At 36.1% G+C, this 21162-nt stretch overlaps 1 protein-coding gene and 1 long non-coding RNA gene across 16 annotated transcripts in view; both read right to left on the minus strand.

The window, feature by feature from the left end:
* Positions 1 to 21162, minus strand: part of LOC105233852 (potassium channel subfamily T member 2) — a 263246-nt gene that overhangs the window by 187287 nt on the left and 54797 nt on the right. The gene's annotated exons all lie outside the window — the stretch shown is intronic.
* Positions 13539 to 17154, minus strand: LOC105223281 (uncharacterized). The gene is made up of 4 exons (XR_007422253.1): positions 16899 to 17154; positions 16604 to 16778; positions 13937 to 14351; positions 13539 to 13888 (listed from the first exon to the last, which is right to left on the minus strand). It is a non-coding gene; the product is annotated as an uncharacterized LOC105223281 (long non-coding RNA).

The raw sequence follows: 21162 nt of genomic DNA on the forward strand, positions 1-21162 counted from the left end.
TTCCTCACTAAGTTCAAGCAACATCTAAATCAGCCAGTTGACTTCAATACAACCGACCAAGTGGTAACCTCATTGATACCAGCCAACAAATATTTACGCGATTATACAAGTTCGTCGTGTTTTACAAGTTTTTCGATCCAATCATTGGTATAAATAATTAATAATATTTTATCGTTAATTTTAAATAAGTTACAACAAATCTAACTAAAACTAAACTTTAATAATAATATATTTCGCAAATTTAATGGCTTTAAAAGGTATCCCTCCTCTTTAAAGTTTTACAGTGTCGATTTTTATTAAAGTTTTCTGCCAATAACACCGCCCCTTCATTGTAAGCGCATTGCTTTCTTTATTTTCTATTGTTAAATGTCAACAGCTGCGTCGCTGTAATCCAATGTATTTACGATATCAAAAGCGGACAGCACAGCAAGAAGAAGATGAGAAAAAAGCGCATATAACAAATAAAATAATAACTGCAACAAAAGAAGTTCGAAGAAAGGCGAAATCAAAATATATTGTTTTCATAGATACGCTATGCCATTCGCACTGCAGTATTAGGGGTGTCCATATTTTAGGTGAATTTTTAAACACTGAATAGCTGTTTAAAGTATATTTAGTTTGCGACGATCTTTGAGCATTCAAAAGGAAGCGTCGGAAACCCTATAAAGTATATTATGTAGGTATAAATAATAAGATTGACGAGCTGGGTTGACTTAGCCATGTTCCACTTTATTCTGTATATATGCGAAGTAGTCCCGCAGTCTTTGAGATATCGGTCTAAAAATTTTTACGGATCAATATCTCATATAGCTATCATACAAAGTGCAGGTAAATCCGTTTTATTTGAAAATATATTTCCACGAGTAATCTTCAAAGAAAATCGGATCATTCGTTTATGAGAAATAAGTCAGAACGGTTCACTTCCATATAAAAGGAATCTGAATCTCAAATCCTTGTACGAAATTTTTTTTTTATTTGAAAATATATTTCCACGAGATTTGACCCATATTATTAACTAAATCAACTCCATAATCTCCGAAGAAATTGTTAAGATCGGACTACTATAGCATATAGCTGTCATACAAATGGATCGATTTAATTTCAGTACTGGCATCTTTTGTATTCGTGAATTGTATTATTATTCTTGTTTTTTCAAAAAATTTTAGCACCCCTAATAATATAGATACAGATCAATGAATATACGCGTCAATGCTTACAACTCGAATCTTGAATATGAAAGAGGTGTAGAAGTGTGTGTTGAACAGATATCTGAGCTCATTCAACCGTTATTTGTACGTATGTGCGGTAGCTGTATTAACAATGGTCAGCGATTACTTGTGTTGGGAAAAATATGTTTTCAATTACACTAAAGGTATTACTAGAGCAAATTACTTACTTAAAGACAGGCAAGTTGTGAATATAGTTTTGTTGTTTTAGTTTTGCAACAATTTAAAAAGTATTTTAAGCAAAGATTAGGGTTGCATTTCAAAAGAACTTCAAATATCAAATAGCGAAATATTTTGATGATTCGGAAGAAACTATCAGAGATAGTCGTGCTTTATACCACTTTATACCTTGAGCCACAACCTCCTGTTAATTGACTGCTGTCACAAACTGAAATTACAATCTTAAGAATTTCTTATAAAATATCTGGAAGTCTTTCGAAAAATAGCAGTTAGGGTTGCATAGGAAACTAAATATCATAAAATAATTCCAAGGAAGCTTTATCTTCAATAATCAAGACATAATAGTTTATGGTAATTATAAACCGACTTTAATAAATATGAAAAAAAAATAGGCATATTTGTGCTCGAGCCAGACTACCTCAACGAGGGTTGGCCATTCCGTATAGCTGAACTCCGGAATTCATACTAACATTACTATTGCATCCCTTATATACTCTTAATAAGTCATGAAATATTCACTCAATAGAGTATAAATATCATAGAAAGATTTCAAGATTTTGGTGGTTCACATTTTTTTGCTTACTGTTCTTCGTTTTTAAATCAAAATTGTTCGCCATCGTTGCATCACTAGTTACACGGTTTGTCCGGAAAGTAATACGACTGATTTTCTTCCACCGCGTCTGTACTTCAGAGCGTGCGCACACCAACAGGATTCGAAGAGGGCATTCCTAGCTAACGAACGACCGGCTGGTCTGCTGTCTCCGAGCACCTGGAGAGTCAGATCAAACATTTTCGCGCGATGTGTTTCGGTGAGTGGTGCAAGCCCAAAATGCAGCGATCGTTAGAGCAAAGATATGCGATTAAATTCTGTGTGAGAATCGGTCGATAAATCTGTTACAAAGACGTTTGATATGATCAAGCAGTCACACCCAGATGTTGCTTTAGCAAGAAGTGGTGTGTTTTGGTAGCACCAGACCTTTTTCTTTTGTGACATCAAAGGCATCGTTTACCATGAATTTGTTCGTCCTGGAGAAACAGTCAACGTCAAGTTTTATGTAAAATCTTCAAGAGATTAAAACGAAAGATCAATCGGGTCCGACAAGACATCTCAGCCGATTGGAAGTTGCACCACGACAACGCCCCGGTTCACACCGCCTTTCTTGTGAACAGCTACCTAACTAAGCCCGGGTATCCCAACGCTCAGTCCTTGAACTTTTTTTGTTTCCTTGCCTGAAAAGGCAGTTGAAAGGGCAGTTCGAAGCAGCATGCACCTCGGCTCTCAAAGCTATTCCGGAGAATGCCTTCCGTGAATGCTTGGAAATCGCGCTGGCAGCACTGTATCGACGCAGAAGGAGCTGAGTTTGAAATTTTGTATTGATTCAATAAGTTTTTCTAAATCGACTCAGTCCTATTACTTTCCAGACAAACCCTGTATCACACTGTAAATACGATTGCAACGCATCTGCAATAGCTGTCAAATAACCGCTAAGTAATACGTCAACACAACAGAACTGAATGGGTCAGTCAGCTCAAACAAGTTGTTGATCAAATGCAGCTGGTCGCATTATTTTCCGTATGATTGGCAGTGGTGTAAATGGAGATAAATATCTGCATTTGTGTATATTTTTAAGGATATTACATACATATACAAACATATATACAGGTTGTGTCAATATGCAAGTATTGAATTTATTATATTAACTTATTTTGTAATTTAGTTAGTTGGATATATTTTGAAAAAAATCACTTCAATACATTTTTAAAAATTAAGGGCCATACTTATTAAAACAAAAGAAAAAGTAGATGAAAGTGAATATCAAATGATGTTGTCTTATTACATAAGTACAGTATTGACACTTCATAATAAAATCTCTTCTTTTTTTTCTTTTTTTTGACTTTTATTAACATTGTGATAGACCATGAATTGTTCAGACTTACGGCCTTATAGGGGCTTATTTCTTATAAAATGAAGCACAGAATACCGGAACCATCAATAGCGAGCGTTATAAGATCATGACATCCATCAAGAAGGTGCACCGCCTCTTGTTTCACGTCGAAGCATGGCAAACGGCCGCGAAGATCATGTGATTTAATGCGTTCAGATTTCTCCCTTTGGAGCATAGTAAATTAAAAGATTACAATAATCAACCAGAAAGGTTCGAGGAGCTCCAAGACAACATTCAGTGCACTATAGTCGAAATTCCAGCGGAAAGCTTCACCGGTTCATCGAAAATTGCCGTGAAGAGGTGGGAATATGCAAACGGAGCTGTCGGGCCAATTTAGCCGACACATAGTTCAAGACATAAATGGTATAAAATTGTCTGTATAACAAAAAAGCAAAAAACAACACGAAAGCAAAGCTCATATTGACCAAATTTGAGTTTTTTATGTTGGTAGACCCTGTTTATTAGGCTGGACTAAAAACTAAATATTTGTTACCTTTCCTTAAAATCGTGATAACACCGTCCGAAAACAAATGCAAAAGTCTCCATGCAAGACCTTCATTTGTTTGTTTGCTTATTTCTAATTTAGTTCTTTTTATTAGAGAAATGCATGGAACTTTTATATGTATAAAGGACGCTTAATATCTGTGCAAACATATCTAAGATAGTATTTTGGTTTGTTCAACAAATCGAATGTAATTTATAAATCTACTTATCATGTTTGGACTTTTTCAGCCTTTTCCAGATTTTTTTATGTTTTTTTGTTGGTTTGGCAACCCTAATATACCCTAATACAGTTTACCAATAGTCGGAAAAGGCAAAAGAACAGCTGGTACGATGAGGAGTGCCCTGTCGCAGTGGAGAGAAAACAGACTGCCTACCTTCTCAGCGTTACAACCGACCACAACACATGCCGGATGGGATAGAAACCGTGAGTTGAAGAGGGAAGACGATGAAGCAGACGTTCACTGCCCGATCATGAAGAAGTTCGAATAGCAATTACCCGTCTGAAAAACAATAATGTGGCGGGGTCACGGCAGCGAAGAACGGATAAGGAGTATGCATCAGCTTCTTTGTAGAATATGGTCGGACGAAAGCTTGCCCAACGATTGGAATTTAAGTGTGCTCACGCTGCAGCTGCTGGCGAACTCCCATGATATTGATATCATAGGCCTCAATATCCATGCCGTTAGTGCTGCTTTCTCCAGACTGGAACGAGGGCAAGTCCAAATACTGCTGTCATCAAACAAACAGTCGTCATAGTCGCGACCAGGCTCCCATGTCACTGTTGAAAGTCATAACTTCAAAGTCGTAGCTATTTTCATCTAACTAATATTAACAGCAACAACAACGTCAGACTTGAAATCCAACGCAGAGCAATTCCTGTCAATAGGTGCAGCTTGAAAAGTACATAATTGACTAGTCAGTCCGAACAAAGATCAAATTCTATAAGTCACTCATAATCTCCGTCCTGCTATATGGTGCAAAGGCATGGACGATGACAACATCTAATTAAAAGGTTTTGCGAAAGATCCTTTGCGCGTTGACCACGCTGAATGTCGCATTCGATGGAACGATGAGCTGAATGAGATATTCGACGACATTGACATAGTTCAGCGAATTAAGATACAGCGGCTGCGCTGGCTAGGTCACGTCGTACGTATGGAGGAAAACACTCCAGCTCTGCAATTATTCGACGAAATACCCGCCGGAGGAAGATAAGGAAGAGGAAGGCCTCCACTTCATTTGGAGAGATCAGGTGAAGAAGAACCTTGCTGCACTTGGCATCTCGAATTGGCGCCAAACAGCGAAAAGGAGAAACGAGTGTCACGCTGTTGTTAACAATAAAGTAAAGGAAGAATATAGTTTTGCAAAGCTTCAACGAATTCTAAGTATATTCGGTTAGTAGTATAAATAGCAGGTGCTTAAGCGGAACAAGATTCGAAAACTTAAGAAATTTTGTGCGTCTTTGCCATTTTGTAGCCCATACTATCGCCTTTATAAAGCGATTTTGGGAACAATCCCTTTTTGATGTTAACTTCTATTCTTATTATTATTGTTATTGTTTTTATTATTATTATTATTGCACCTCTTCGGTTACAGAACAAGCCTGTTAAGCAAGTGCTTAAGCAAATGATGCGTAAAATTAGCTGCAATATCGTTAAAGTCACTATGAAAAACTTTAAAACATTCAAATCTTTGCGATAACATAGTTGAAATATAAAAAGCATATATATAAAAGTACGGAATAAGAATGTTGAGCTTTAAAAAGCTCCGCTTATCGCAATTGCAATGCAGCTGAAATCAAAATATGCAAAACTACCAGCAAACTTCTGCAATTTACATGCCTTGCTGCCGAAAGTTCGAACAGAACTTCATTTAAATTTCAGTGCAAACAGCAGAAGACGCTGCAAATACATGCACAGTTATACGAAAGTTACAAAATCTACGCAAATTAAACCGTTAAGGAACATCATAGAAGAACATAGCAGAAGAAGCGCTGCCGCACCCCCAACACTTTCCTCCCACGCTGCCCACTTTACGCACCAAAAATGAACTGGCAAGTTTAGAATACCATTCAATGGCCAACAACACTGAATAGAATAGAAGAAGCAGTGGCAAAAGAACCAGAAGCCATGTTGCACGTTGTGTTGCACGTTGCGACTCACTGGCAAACCCCAAATTGCAAATTGCAAAAGCAGCAAACACATTATCAACACACAGAGAACGCACCGTTAAAGTAGCGACATTAGCAGTAATAGTGTAGGAAGTACAAAAACAACAATAACAAATACAACAATACGCAATAAAACGCATTATTTCCGTTGCTGGCAACCAGCAACGCGGTAAGTGCGCACGACAGCTTGCACAACACTTCGCACTGCCCTCGGCCACTGCAGCGAAGTGTCAAGCAACAGCTGGTGCCGCCCACCTGTATCACTCGGGCTGAGGCTGCCACCGCAACAGTACAGTACGCAAAACAAAGTTGTTAAAAGAGCGGCAGTAATTGAAAGTCTCAAGCAGGGTTGCATGGCACACTGTGCGCTCTTGATTTTTGCAGTTAATACCTGAAGTGCACCATTGATGCCACTGACGGCTCAGCTGGAGTTCGTGATCAGCATACAGACGTACATATAAGAAGGGGTGGTGTATATGTTGCAAGTTGTCTGGAGCGCATTTTCGACTGTGCGGATGGTTAAACTTTTCAGCTGGTATTTTCCACTCACTTGCTGTGCATCATTGTTGATGTCTCTTTGAGTCACTTGCGACACAATTAAGGTGCACGCATCAAAGTGACTTTGTTCTGCGAAATGAAGGGCAATGTGGCAGCATGCTGCTGGAACGGTGCTGGAAAATGTTGCTGGAATATCGCGCTTTACCTTTTGAAGATTTTGTTGAATTGATTCGAATACAGCAGTCTGGCAATTTCGATTGTTGCGCAAAACGTAGAAAGCAAACACAATGTTACCATCGGTTTTGAAGGTGCTCTTAAGATATCAGAAACCACTTTGTAACTTCTAGAAACATTCTCAAATCATAGCTAGACGGCTTCCATTCATGTGTGGATCAAATATTTGGTTGTTATTTGAAAGGTTTTGCATCCTTATTCAGTTGTGGTGTAGCTTTTTCAGGCAGAGAGACGAATTCTCGGTACAATCGCCAGCTACCAGAGCTGTCTACACATGTCAAAAGAGAGGAGAGAACCAATCGTATCATAATGTAGCAGCAATGACTTTAAAACACATCCAAATGACGATAAACCTACAGCAAGGGGACGTGGATTTCCACCTGATCCACATAATGAGTGAACATGAATATTTTAATAGCAATCTGTACCGCTTCCACCATAATTCAGACTGACGGACATTGTAAAAAGTTCATAGAATACTCTAAGTATGATTTTTTTCAATCCTCCAGTTTTGAAATATAGCTATACCCGGCGATAGTATTATGGTGGAAAAATTTAGAGTACTTACGAGTCAGTCCACAGACAAACCAAAAGCAAGCAATCCGGTTTATTTATGAAAAATCGTAGCCATTTAAAACAGATTAAGCGTGAGTTAGTCCATACCATAGAGGCGACTTAAATGTCTTCTTCACTCCATGAAGCAATACTTATTATGATGGTTTCGTTAGAGAGTTATACAGTGAGTGTTCGGTTTGGTTGTTCAATAAAAAAAGGGAATTAATGCTTGAGAATCAACGATTAACAGTCAAAGATCTTACAGGCAACGTTGGAATATATGGAAGCATCAGTGAAAGTGAACATTCATTTGGGCCTTAGTGAAAGCGCGATTGCTTCAAAAATTACGAAATTTTTTCGAAAAACAGCATCACTTTAACATCTGTGAAATAATGCTTCTGACCTGGAAACAGCTGATCATTCGGCCGAATATCCTGGCAGAGGTGAGACAAAAAAGGGCAAAGCAGGTCAAAAATCAACGTTATGTTTAGAGTTTTCTTCGACTATTGAGGTGTGGTGTGGTGTCCGAATTTCTTCTGAGTAAAGGTGTGCCTATAGTTTATGAAACAGAAAGAAATGCGAGGAGAAAGCACCTACAATATAATTAGATTTACTAAGATTTTCTGAGAAACGAAAATACTCTAGACGTAAATTTGAACTCGTAGATTAATGACGAACAAAGAACGCCAAGGGCCTTGTTTTCTTATTAAATGAAAAAATTGGAATTTTTAACACTGGTGTAATTTTTTCCTCCCAAAAATTATTAGTCTAGAACAAGAATATTAGAAAATGAAAAGAGTTCTTTTCTTTTCATTGTCATTCTCTTATTTTCTTCTTTCCAAGTATATTCTGTGGGCATTCTTCGACTAAGCATTTCATAATAATTTCCATTTTTTACGAATCTGTTTTCACTTATCATCCATACCTTTCCGGTAACTTAAACTAAATTGAAGTCTGGATTAGACAAAGGACAGATAAACTTTTAAAAGTAATCCAAGAGCTAAAAAAATCTCTGTTCAGTTTCTGAGTATTAGATTAGTCACCATTTTTATCGTAGAGAATCATGCTTATATTGAACTGATTTTATACAGCAAGAAGAGTGGTCAGATCTTTAGGTATAATACATAATTTACAGATACATAGTATTTACCAGATTGCTCAAATTGCGCCTTGCTGCGAATGCTTCCTATACCGCCGTTTCTTGCAAAGCCTTAAGTGTGTTAGTTAAACATAAACGTCTTAACAGGAAGCTCATTCAAACCAAACTTCCGCCGCAGCCAAGCAAAGAAAAACAAAATAAAAATAAGAATCTAACGCAAACAAGCTCCTTACTCTCACTTTAAGCCGTGTCTTATCCTTTTACTTTTCTCATATATTTTATTAGAGATTTTTCGTTCCAATTCGAAAATTTTCAAAAAAAATTAGGCTTTAGAAAAATCTTTTAATGATTTTTTGCCTAAATATATCACTTTGAAAGGTATACATAGCAAAAGTTATGAATCAAATATACTGTATGGTACACTATGTTGTATAAGCAACACAGCATGTAAAGGGTGATTTTTTAAGAGCTTGATAACTTAAAAAAAAAAAAAAACGCATAAAATTTGCAAAATCTCATCGGTTCTTTATTTGAAACGTTAGATTGGTTCATGACATTTACTTTTTGAAGATAATTTCATTTAAATGTTGACCGCGGCTGCGTCTTAGGTGGTCCATTCGGAAAGTCCAATTTTGGGCAACTTTTTCGAGCATTTCGGCCGGAATAGCCCGAATTTCTTCGGAAATGTTGTCTTCCAAAGCTGGAATAGTTGCTGGCTTATTTCTGTAGACTTTAGACTTGACGTAGCCCCACAAAAAATAGTCTAAAGGCGTTAAATCGCATGATCTTGGTGGCCAACTTACGGGTCCATTTCTTGAGATGAATTGTTGTCCGAAGTTTTCCCTCAAAATGGCCATAGAATCGCGAGCTGTGTGGCATGTAGCGCCATCTTGTTGAAACCACATGTCAACCAAGTTCAGTTCTTCCATTTTTGGCAACAAAAAGTTTGTTAGCATCGAACGATAGCGATCGCCATTCACCGTAACGTTGCGTCCAACAGCATCTTTGAAAAAATACGGTCCAATGATTCCACCAGCGTACAAACCACACCAAACAGTGCATTTTTCGGGATGCATGGGTAGTTCTTGAACGGCTTCTGGTTGCTCTTCACCCCAAATGCGGCAATTTTGCTTATTTACGTAGCCATTCAACCAGAAATGAGCCTCATCGCTGAACAAAATTAAAGCGCGAAACACATTTCGAACCGAACACTGATTTTGGTAATAAAATTCAATGATTTGCAAGCGTTGCTCGTTAGTAAGTCTATTCATGATGAAATGTCAAAGCATACTGAGCATCTTTCTCTTTGACACCATGTCTGAAATCCCACGTGATCTGTCAAATACTAATGCATGAAAATCCTAACCTCAAAAAAATCACCCGTTATAAATCACTCGTATGTATGTATGCTCGTCGTTTGATGTATAACTTTAACTGCATATGCATCACTTTTAAGCAATTTTTTGTATAAAGGAAAATTTGTACTGGAAAATAATCTTGTCAAAGCGATAGGTTGCTTGTTTAATGCAAACTATTTATCAATATATGTATCTAATCTTATATACATACAGGGATAGAAATATCATTGTGAATGAAGTGTTATTATATATAAACGCTTCCTAATTTGTAGTACTAAATAAATAGCCGTAAGTATACCTAAAAGATATAATTCAACACTCTCAAAAAAACCTTCTATTCAGCTGTGAACCTCATCCCCATTGTAGCTGGTCTGACTGTTAGTAAATCGCAGATTTTTATGTTTTTTAGTAGTGAGCGCGTCTCTCACGTTTATCTTACTTTCTCTCCCCCTCTTCATTCCATTAACTACAACTCACACTCAGCCCGTTTAATGCTCAGAATCTAATAAATAATTCATTAGCTTCTTAAAGACGCTTAAATGTATTTGATTACTTATAACAGCACATGTGTTTCCGTATTTATTTATTTGCGCCGAGAGTACCTTTGGGATTTGCATTGTACAAAAATAAATACGGAGTCATTGCATATTAAATAGGTTCCATTAGAAGGCAATTAAATAGTCACATGCATCAAAGCATTATATTTTTTCTTAGACTATAGTGTATAATTGAAGGACAGTGGCGTATCCGAGAGGTTACTAGCTGCAATAAAAAGGGTAAGTGACGAATAATGACCCCATTTTAAATAAGTTTCAAATCATAACTAATATACTAATTTCCATTTAAATTGATCATTAAGAAATTATTGAGTGGGGTCTTTAAAACCTACGGACATTCAAATTTAAAAAGTTGCTCTGATACTTTAGTGCCTTTTAAATTGATCCCACATAACAAACGAGAGATTTCTGAATGGGGTCTTTAAACCCTTTCGATACTCAAAATCTGAATGTTGATCTGATGATAGTACGCGTTGGCTAATCAGTCAAAAGGCAGGATACATTTTTATCAATTTAATAAAAGTCTCGCAATCACAAATGTGACTGTTATACTCGTAGAATTCAATAATTTCATTATGTTAGCAAGTCGTTTTAGCAATTGGCAATTTGATTACATGCAGCAAAAATAGTATAAATATATCATTGAAAATTAAAATGAAAAATATTTTTTTATGTTTGTTTCAGATCTTCAGATTGTGAAGTTCAACATATCATTATCGGATTAAAATAATTTAATTGACGAAAATAGTGACTTACATACCATGTCCTCGTCTTAAGATCAAAAGTCTGATATAGTAATAATTACCTGCAAAGATAAGAAGAAGAAAGTAGAGTAAGTAAATATTGTTCACGAGATTAGAGAGGGTAAGTTCCCTACTTAAAAAACAACAGAGATTTAAAATTTATTAGAGAATGTTTATTACCATTCGAAAGAACATTCATTGGCATTTATTTATTTTAATTAATTATCGCTTTCAAATTGTGGCTACGTATGAGATGGCCCATGCTTTGAGTCGAATTTTCGATGACTCGTGATGTTTTGCTCCAAGGTCTGAATCGAAGATAGATTGTCCGCATAGACTTTACGCTTTACATATTCCCACAGAAAGAAGTCTAACGGTGTGACATCACACGATATTAGTGGCAAACCGACCGGCTCAAAATGGAAACCGCTAATATTGAAACAAATTTTGAGTTTTGGGTATAAAATGGTTATATATTGGTTATCATACACTCATATTCTTCCTCCGAATACAGCAGAAGGTCAATGATTAAATATTTTCGAACAATATCTCTAACGTTCGAAGTGTTCCCTCAATAAATTTATTGATTGATGCGATTGATGCCGTCTTGTGGAAACCAGTTGTCGCCAAGGTTACGAGTTTCAATTAATGATATCTAGTATTCGGTTATCATGGCGCGATAACGATCGCCATTGACGATTACGTTCTCATCTGTATCGATTTTGAAGAAATATGAGCCGATGATTCCACCGGCCTACAAACCACACCAAACTTTGTCATTTCTGGATAAAATAACAACTCTTGAAACTCCTCTGGTCGCTTTTTGTCCCAAATGTGACAATTGTTTACATACCCACTGAGCTACAAATGGGCCGCATCGCTGAACAAAATTTGGCTCGAAAACGTCATATCTTTCAAGAGCCCACATAGCGAAGCGATGTCTTTTGGAAAGGTCGAGCGGCTTCAGTTTTTGCCAAAGCTGTATTTTATACGCTTTCAGTTTAAGATATCGATGTAAAATATGATGTAAATATAATAGACATAGTGAGAGAAAGTATTAATAAACATCAGCTATGTATAAGGAAACAATCCCAGCGGGATAATGCTTACATTTTTCTTTGAAGAAGAATAAAGTTATAAGTAAATTTTTTCATTATTTCGTCAAATCATCAAGCAAAAAGTTGGTTACTATTTGGTAAGTTTTTCCTGTTTTTAACATTGACGGACATAGCTTCAAATTTATAAACATACTCTTTTTGTAGAATGTGTGAAAGTTGAAGGCTTCACCGAATCGGAGTATATTCACCAAATTCAAAAAAGTATGAAGCTCGCCAAAGGCCGTTTCTTCAAGTCTCGTTGCTTGGAAAAAAACGAAAAGAGACTCAGCCACAAAAATAAAAGAAAACCATAATGGCTAAATGAGTAGCGACCAACATCTCCGCTTTGGCAGCATCCCGGATCTTTCCGCTAGTTACCCGTCTGTATATATGTATATTTAACGTTTTTTAAAACCTGCTGTTTTCAACCTTTGAATATTTTATATACATATATAATATGTATTTAACGTTTTTAAACTATTTCAATTTGTAATAATTCAGTTCAGTTAAACACATTTTGTTATAACAATTTTAAGTGAATTTCGCATAAAATAAAACCTTTATAACGATTGTATTGAATCTAGTGCATTTTTCTTTTTAACAAAAGTGTGAGTGGCCTATAAGGTGAGTTTTTGTACACATAATACTTATTTTCATACAAATATGCAATTTTGCTCGCTTACCTACCATATCCCGCTGGGATGTAATGTCGATAATTACAAAATTTCTCCTAACAAAATGTAACAACACTTTGAAAAACGAAAATATTGTTTTGGAGCCCACTATAAATACCTCCGATGAAATTCTAAGTCCTGCGTGAAATCAAAAATGTTGAATCGATTGCTTTTATAGGTTATTCGCACAAGACTGCAGGTACTTGTGAGTATTACTTTCGACTCTAGTGAAGCGACTTTCCCAACGCATAAGGCTTGATGTCAGCTCAATATTGGCGGGAGCTGTCTGATACAGGAGTGGGTTGCGATGCCTCTGATTTCAACTTTTGTTTCAAGATTTTTTCAAAATGAACTAACGTTAGAGAGATTGTTCTAAAATATTTAATCATTGACCTTCTTCTGTATTCGGAAGAAGAATATGAGTGTATGATAACCAATGTATAACCATTTTATAACCAAAACTCAAACTTTGTTTCAATATTAGTGGTTTCTTTTATATAATTTTTCCTTCGCCTGTAAACTTATAAAAAGTGATGTTACGTTATTTTGCATTTTAGTTGAAGAGATGTGTTTGGCGACGTACATAACCGAATAGGTTCGTGACTGCCAAGAAGATGATTATTTTAAATCCATACATATAGTACATAAGTATACTTACCAGGAGTAAGGTGTCTATATTCACTATATACAATAATCCAATGTTAAAAAATATTTATTTATGATATTTTAACAGCAAATTTTTAATCTCCTCTTTACATAAAACAAAAATGAGCACATTATTCTTTCAAAACAGGCACACAGCAATATTATTTTTTTAAATTTATTCCATTATATTTATGCTTATGCCACAAATTACATTCTTCTCAAGATATAGTAACCCACTAAGACGCCAAGGCTGAACAAAATAATTCTATCCATGATTCCAAGAAAGAACGTCAAATACAGGTCCAGATTTGGTTAGAGTTCTGCTTAAAAGTTTCAACAGATTTTCACACAAAATATTTAGAAGTTTTAGGCATTGACATTTACTTTGATTATTCAATTTAACTATAAAGCAAAGCCTACAATGGTTTTTTTTTCAAGTAAAGTACTCACTGCTGTAAACTTTTTTACATTTTTTTGTGTGGATACGTGGAAAACTCTTGCGTCAATGAATATGTGGCCAATTACTGCCAGCTCAGCTTTATTCTCCGAAACTACAACAAAACCAGTATCAAATTTGTAAACGTTTAGTTCAGCATTTATTTTTCATTCTTAACGACTCGGAGCATTTCAATTGCAATGCTAAATGTAATTAGCACAAACTCAAAACTTTTCCTAATTACGTAAATGAAATTTTATTGTCATATTGTTGTTGCTTTTATAATTGATTACATTTTTGAATTTATCTTGACATGAAAATCACAATTTCGGCACAATAAAGTAGCCAATGGCAACACCAAATATAAATATTATCAGGCGATCTGCAAGCATTCTGTTTCCTTCCAGATGATTTCCTTGTAGAAAATTACTAGCAAAAAAGATTTTAATATATTGTAATTGTTTTTGCTTTTTGTTTTGAAAATTGTCTGATGTTATGTTAGATTTGAAGTGTACTGAAAATACAAAGGCTACGTGAAGTGAAATAGTTTGCTATATATAGTTTTTGGAAACTTGAGCTAACCACAGATAAAGTGCGTGATTAATGGCTTTTTGGTTAGGAGTCATTTTAAAACCAACACCTTTAAAATTTATCCCAGTGGATGTGTTGTATAAAAGCGCTTGCCTGCAGAGAGCGAAAGAAAGTATCATGTCTCTCATGTGAGAGCGTTTGTACTTTTTTATTATTTACTAATAAACTACCTAAGATAACCTACGGATGCAATAAGTCAGTGTACAGCACTCCAACAGACTGGTCATGAAAGAGATTCTTGCTAATAGGTGTTGGAATTCAGGCAAAGCCTTGGCATACAAAATAAGTAGCTGTCACTTGAAAATCTTACTTATTTTGAAACTTTGTAGAGATTAATGTGCTGCTGCATTTAAGATCCCTCATCTTTAATATTATTTCAAAACATGCAGTTTATAAGTAACTTCTCTGTCTGTTTCGGGATAAAAACATAAACATACTTCAATGAAAAACACCTCGTATGGAACTCATATACTATATTTGTTAAGAATGCCATTATATTCATAGGCATGTAACGCTTGTCGGATTGCAGGAAGCTGTCGTAGCTGTTCTGGATGGTCTTCTATAGATCCTGGTCGTTCACGACCTTCTTAATAATCTTCAAGATCGTGGCTTCCTGGTGGTTTCCTATACATGGTCAGATGGTTACAGAAGATACAAGATCCCGGAGGACCCGCTGCTGCAACCGGCGGATATAGTGAAATATCTAGGACTATTTCTGGATAGGAAGCTTTCGTGAAACCGAATATAGCAGAGAGAGCCAAAAAACATCGATTGCCTTATGCTGCAGTGGAGAAGCCATCAGCAAAAGGTGGGGTCTCTCATCGAAAGTGGTCTTCTGGCTCTACGACACCATAGTCAAGTCCATTATATTATTTAGCCTTTATGTGGTGGAGGGCTCTAGAAAAAATCGCGCTTGCAAAGAAACTTGAGAGCGTTTAACGAGCTCATCAGCATTCATGATGCACTGAGACCCACTCCAACTATGGCATTTAACGGCATCTTGCCTATATTGCCCGAAGATACCGTCGGACGGTGTATGGCTGCAAAAGTTGCTATCAGACTCAGAGAAACTGGGTTCTTAAAAGAACACGTATCTCGCATATCCTCACACACTTTAGTTTCATACCGGATTACTTAGATCATGGAGTAGCCAACTCCGAATTCTTTCGGTTTCTTCTCTGCCCATATTTCGACGAAGGAGCAATGGATGGGCAGATGTCGTTGGAGTAGAGGGACAGTGAGCCTTTTTCCGGACTGATCAAAGTTTAGAGGGAAGGTTGGTGGAGAGGCTTACTGTCAGAAGCTCTCTATCAACTCCAGCTTTAAATTTCCTGACTATTACAATGATTTGCATACCGAAGTTGCAGCCATTAAGGTCGTACTCAGATAGCTGAGCGGCGATACTAGCCTTAAACTCATTTACAGTGCGTTCAGTATTAATCGCCGAGTGTCAACTAACCGCGGAATCGCAGGAAACTGTAAAGCTTATGAGCTATCAAGAAAAGGCATCCTCGAACCGTTATCAGTAGGATGGAAACAGGTCGGTGCTCTCCGATCCTCTTGTGTTCTCTAGATTGCTGGTATTCGCGGAAATTTGGCAACCGCTGTCGCAAAAGTCTTTTGGCCAAGATCGTTCCCAAGAAATCTAGATATCTCTTTTCCCTCGGTAAAGCTAACCTTTCCCAAGTTTAGAGGCTTTTAACCAGCCATTGTTCGATTGGCGTCCACGCAGTAAGTCTAAGAATCCTACCAGACGCCATCGGCAGATGCTAGACGGAAGAAGATGAGGTGGGAACAACTTCAAACTTCCTTCTTGACTGTCCCAAGTAGGGGAGGTCAAGACTTAAACACTTGGGAGCGCATGCCTCTAGACATCCTTTCGAACTGTCGGGAATGGAAATCAAATGCCAGTGCAAATTTGTACAATATTAAATACTAAGCGTTTTGTTAATTTATAAGTTCGAGCACAGGATTTCTGCTTTTCTATGGGTTCACCAAGGACTACACATAGCGGTCCACATGCGGACTCTCTAGATCAGCCATCTAACTTAAACTAACCTTATCACTATTTAAAATTTCTAGATGCTTACACCAATATCACGCCAGCCAAAGTGCCCAAACAAAAAGTGATCAACGGCTCGGTCATTCCAAAGCGGTTTCACCGTTAACTAACGTAACTTGCTTGTAAAGTTTTAATAAGGAATTGCTTGGACCACTCCGTAAGTAAGAATTGATTTAGTTTTACGTTCTGTTTAGAGTTCAATGCTGAAAGAAAAACACAAATGAGAAACAAGCGCGCAAAAGCAATGAAAGGAAATATAAATACAAACAGGAAACCAGCAGCACTATTTAAATCAGTTGCCTCTTTAAATAGTATACACTCACGAAAATTTTGTATTCCTCTTAGCGTCTCCTCGGCGAAATAATATATCCAACAAACAAACCAAAGGTGAAGATGCAAAGTTTTCTCTGCGTTATGCTTTGCATTTTGTGAAAAGAATTTGGATTTTTTCTTTTTGTAACTTTTTGAAATTGTGTTTTTTGAAACCGGAATGCCAACGAAATACAAAATGTCAATGCGAATTAGAAACAAAAACGAAACACATATTATTTAGAGGCAGGATTATTGACAGTGACATCATAACAGTTATAAGAGTATTAAAAAAATACAACAATTATTAGCATTCTTTCAGTATATAGTAACATTGATCTGTACTTACACATGTCAACTTAATTCCGTTCACATGCTCTGGCAAAAAAATAGCCACAAATGAAGCCTAAACCAAATACCACAATAAAATTAACCATCTTTACTTGAGCTAACAACTCATTTACTTTCTTTAAGTACTCGTATCTTAATTAGGTGCTCTACAATTTGAAAAATATATGTATATCATAAATGATAAAAAATTCAATGACTTTATGAGCAAAAATTAAATTACGTATATCCAAGATATAACCCAATATTTAATTTCGTCCAGAATAAGTTGCTGTTTTCATGCTCCCAACAGAATTTTGTTTGAACACTATCTCTTCTTTATGGCTCGGTTATTTGGCTAATCTTTGTGGATTGTAGAATGAAAGTATATTAGTAAAATATTTATGATATCTATCAGCTGACGTGAATACACGAAAAAGTGAGCTGCGAAATAAAAGGTATTTTCAGTACCAATTGGCAGTGTGAAATTGACAACACAAATAGGGTTTGAGGCCCTTCTATAACCTCTTTCCACACTCAACTGACAAAGTGCCAGTTTAAGCTGCGTCCGGGTTTTAACCACAACCACCACGATACTCCCCGAGGGACCAGTTCGCATGAGACATATATTGTATAAGTATCTAGACGGATGGGTTAAAACTAGATAATTAAGTGAGAGTGGGAGCGATGCCTTTTCAGCAAAATTGTATACCAGAATTGCTATTCGACTATCAGACCACGGCAGTGACTTCCAAGCGAATATTATGGCAATTAAAGCAAGAAATATAGTTATACGTATATACAGATAGTCAAGCGTATTTTTTTAAATCACTAAAGTATCCTAGGGTTTCATCAAAGATAGTTCCTTCATGATCTTTTAGTAGATAACTTTGTCACTATAAACGTGCAATGGGTTCCAGGACACAGTGATATTGCTGTTAACTGGATGAAGTATCCCGCGTAGGCACAATTAGGCTCTCAAACACAGGAAAATATATATGCTTCTGGCTACTTTTAGATATTTAATCGCCAAACATGTTACACATATATAGTATAGCTGAGTCTCGGTGGACCCCATCCCTAACTTGTTCAACAAGCAAGAATGGAATATGGGCCGGACTACTAAAATTTAAAAGCAATGACCTAAGAACCCTAGTAGAAGTGCTAACACGCGCAGCAGAAAAAGAATCGAAACTATCGATTAAGTTGATAAACTTCATAAGGAGCACAGGGTGATTCAGAGAGGACTTAACAGAGTGTTGAATTTTTGTCACAGTAGTTTCACAATGGCCCTCCTAAGGCATCAAACATCCATCCCGCCTACTACCTAAAGTTTATATAAAAAAATAAGGATATGCGAAGATTTACAAATAATTTATGAACTATGTAGTCTTCTAACGTGTATGTTATGTACTTATCTGTCCGAACCAGAAGCCATCTCTTTGGTCGAAGAAAGCTGGAATAAAGAGAGAGAGTAATGCGAGACTAACAGAGTAAGTCTATTAGTTAAACTAAACTATGTGGTTATTACAAAATTTTCGATAGTTTAGATGTTTCTAAATATCCCCCTAAAGGATTCTTCAAAACTCAAATTTTGGTGATGTTCGAACAAGCGCCAATATTACGATATTCTCTTTTTTCTGCCGATACTCAGCTGATACTTATACCGCAACATTTTTGCGTCGAATATGATGCCTTATTGTTCAGCCGCAGTGACGTTTTCCTCGAAATTTGGGTATTTTTCTACCCCGCCATGAAGTTTATTATACCTAGAAGGAAACGTCGGAGACTGTAAAAAATTTGGCACGGATCATTGTTCACGGCATGACTAGAGTACACGAACATTTTGTATAGAATATAGCTACTTTGTATAGAATATAACTTCTATACAAACTGACCGATCAAAATTCGAATAGAAGTCAAGTTTAGGGAAATTTATTTTTATACTCTTGCAACATGTTGGAACATAATACAATAGTTTTGTTCACCGGTAGTTTATTTTAACAAAAACTAAACGTAATAGATATAGAGTACATATGAATAAGTACTTAAGCGATCCATATAACGAGACGCGTTGAAGATCCGGTGACTCGTTGGACTAACCATTTACTGTCGTCCTGAAATATGAATAATCAAATATAGAAGAAATGTATCAATCATCAAAACCATTCGAAATATGGGCCTCCAAATCAGCACATCCACTTACAACGAAAATTTCTTTTCATAAGAAATGCTCTGAATGTGGGTCCTATAGCACAAAGGACTATTATACATTTTCAATACACTTGTTGCTGCACTTATCAACGATTTTAACTATCTTATAAGTACTTTTAGATTTTTGTCGTTGTTCAATACTGTAACGAAAACTCAATAGTAAAAAAACGCCAAAAAAGAAAAATGTTAATATTTAAACTTACAAATTCAACATCTTCCTTCAAAATTTTCAATGTTTTGTCCAATGTTTACATAACTTCAGATTTTGGTTAATTTTTTGTTTACTTTTCTTTAATTTTGGGCAAAATTATGTAACCCACAAGCACTCCAAAGGTGAAGATACACAATCTCCCTTGCATTTTGTGGAGGAAAACGACACTGAGAACTTTTTATGTCAATTTTCTTTCAGTTTTGAGTTGTAAAATGCATGCTAACCATGATTCAATTATATAGGGTGTTAAAAGTGTTGAAATTCGTAGTGTCAAATTCAGCCGTTTTGTTTTTCCTTTACGATTTAAAAATAAGTGTTTGAATCTTTTTGAAACAATTCAGGTTTTTGGGACAAGTCGAGTAGGAACGCGTTTTGCGCAAATATCCACCAAAATCATTCGAGCGGACTCGAGAGAGATGTCGAGCTCTCTTGCTATCTCTCTACCACTTGACTGACGATATTCGAGCACCATATCCTTCAGCTTTTTAATATTAATACCAATGGAAGAGGTGGAAGATATGCAGAACGAGGCACGTAAATCTTTTCCAACATTTCCAACTATTCCGCACTCGAATTTTGTACACTACTGAGTTGTACCGACTTAAATAGCTGCTGTATGGAAAGTGTTGAGAAAACGCACTCATATTTGGCATAGTAATTAATGGGAGTCCTACCAACTTGGCAAAATACCCGAGGAATTTAATTCAAATTTCCGAATGCTTTTTTGTCACAAAGTTGAAAATAATTTGGGTATATTCGGCAAGGAAGGTGAGATTTTAAACATTCACCTAATTTTTCTAAGGTCTCTTACATATTGACTGAAATAAACGGTATGGAGACAAACAGAAGTTTGGAATGCTAGGATTAGGTATATTTTTGCCTGGGGTACAATTTACACAATTTTATTCATTCTAGGCATAAGGACACACTCTTATTAAATGGACAGGCTATCACATTCATTTAAGAAATCAATAATACAAGTACATCTCATGCATTGAATTAATATTCTGAAAGGTTATACATATGTATGTACATATTTATATATAGCCAAGACTTATGCATGTCGTTCTTGTTAACTCTGTGGGGCTAAAAATAATCAAAAGAACAGGCTTTATGTACACACAGACGCATAAATCAAATACAATATACTTTGACCAAAGCTTTGCTTCCTGCCGTGACCTCAACCGTTTGCCATTATATGTTCAAATAAATAACATTGTGATTTAGGCTGTCAAATAAACACGCATTGAATTAATATGTATACATTATATAGGTGTGTATATATGCGAGTATGTATGTATATGTATGCTTATTGCCGCAATTAAGCAGACTTTCGGTGTTTATGTCGGAGGAAATCATGCAACAAGGAAATTATCATTAATCAACACTCATAGGGATTATGATGGATGTTCGCGACACAGGTGGGTTCGAGGTTCGCTACTTTTTTAATGAAAAATGACAAAAACTTCAAATTTTATGGGGAATATTTCTTATCATTCCAAATAACATTCTTTGGAATTTATTTT

This window comes from Bactrocera dorsalis, chromosome 3 (assembly GCF_023373825.1).
Source record: "Bactrocera dorsalis isolate Fly_Bdor chromosome 3, ASM2337382v1, whole genome shotgun sequence".
Classification (NCBI taxonomy): Eukaryota; Metazoa; Arthropoda; class Insecta; order Diptera; family Tephritidae; genus Bactrocera; species Bactrocera dorsalis.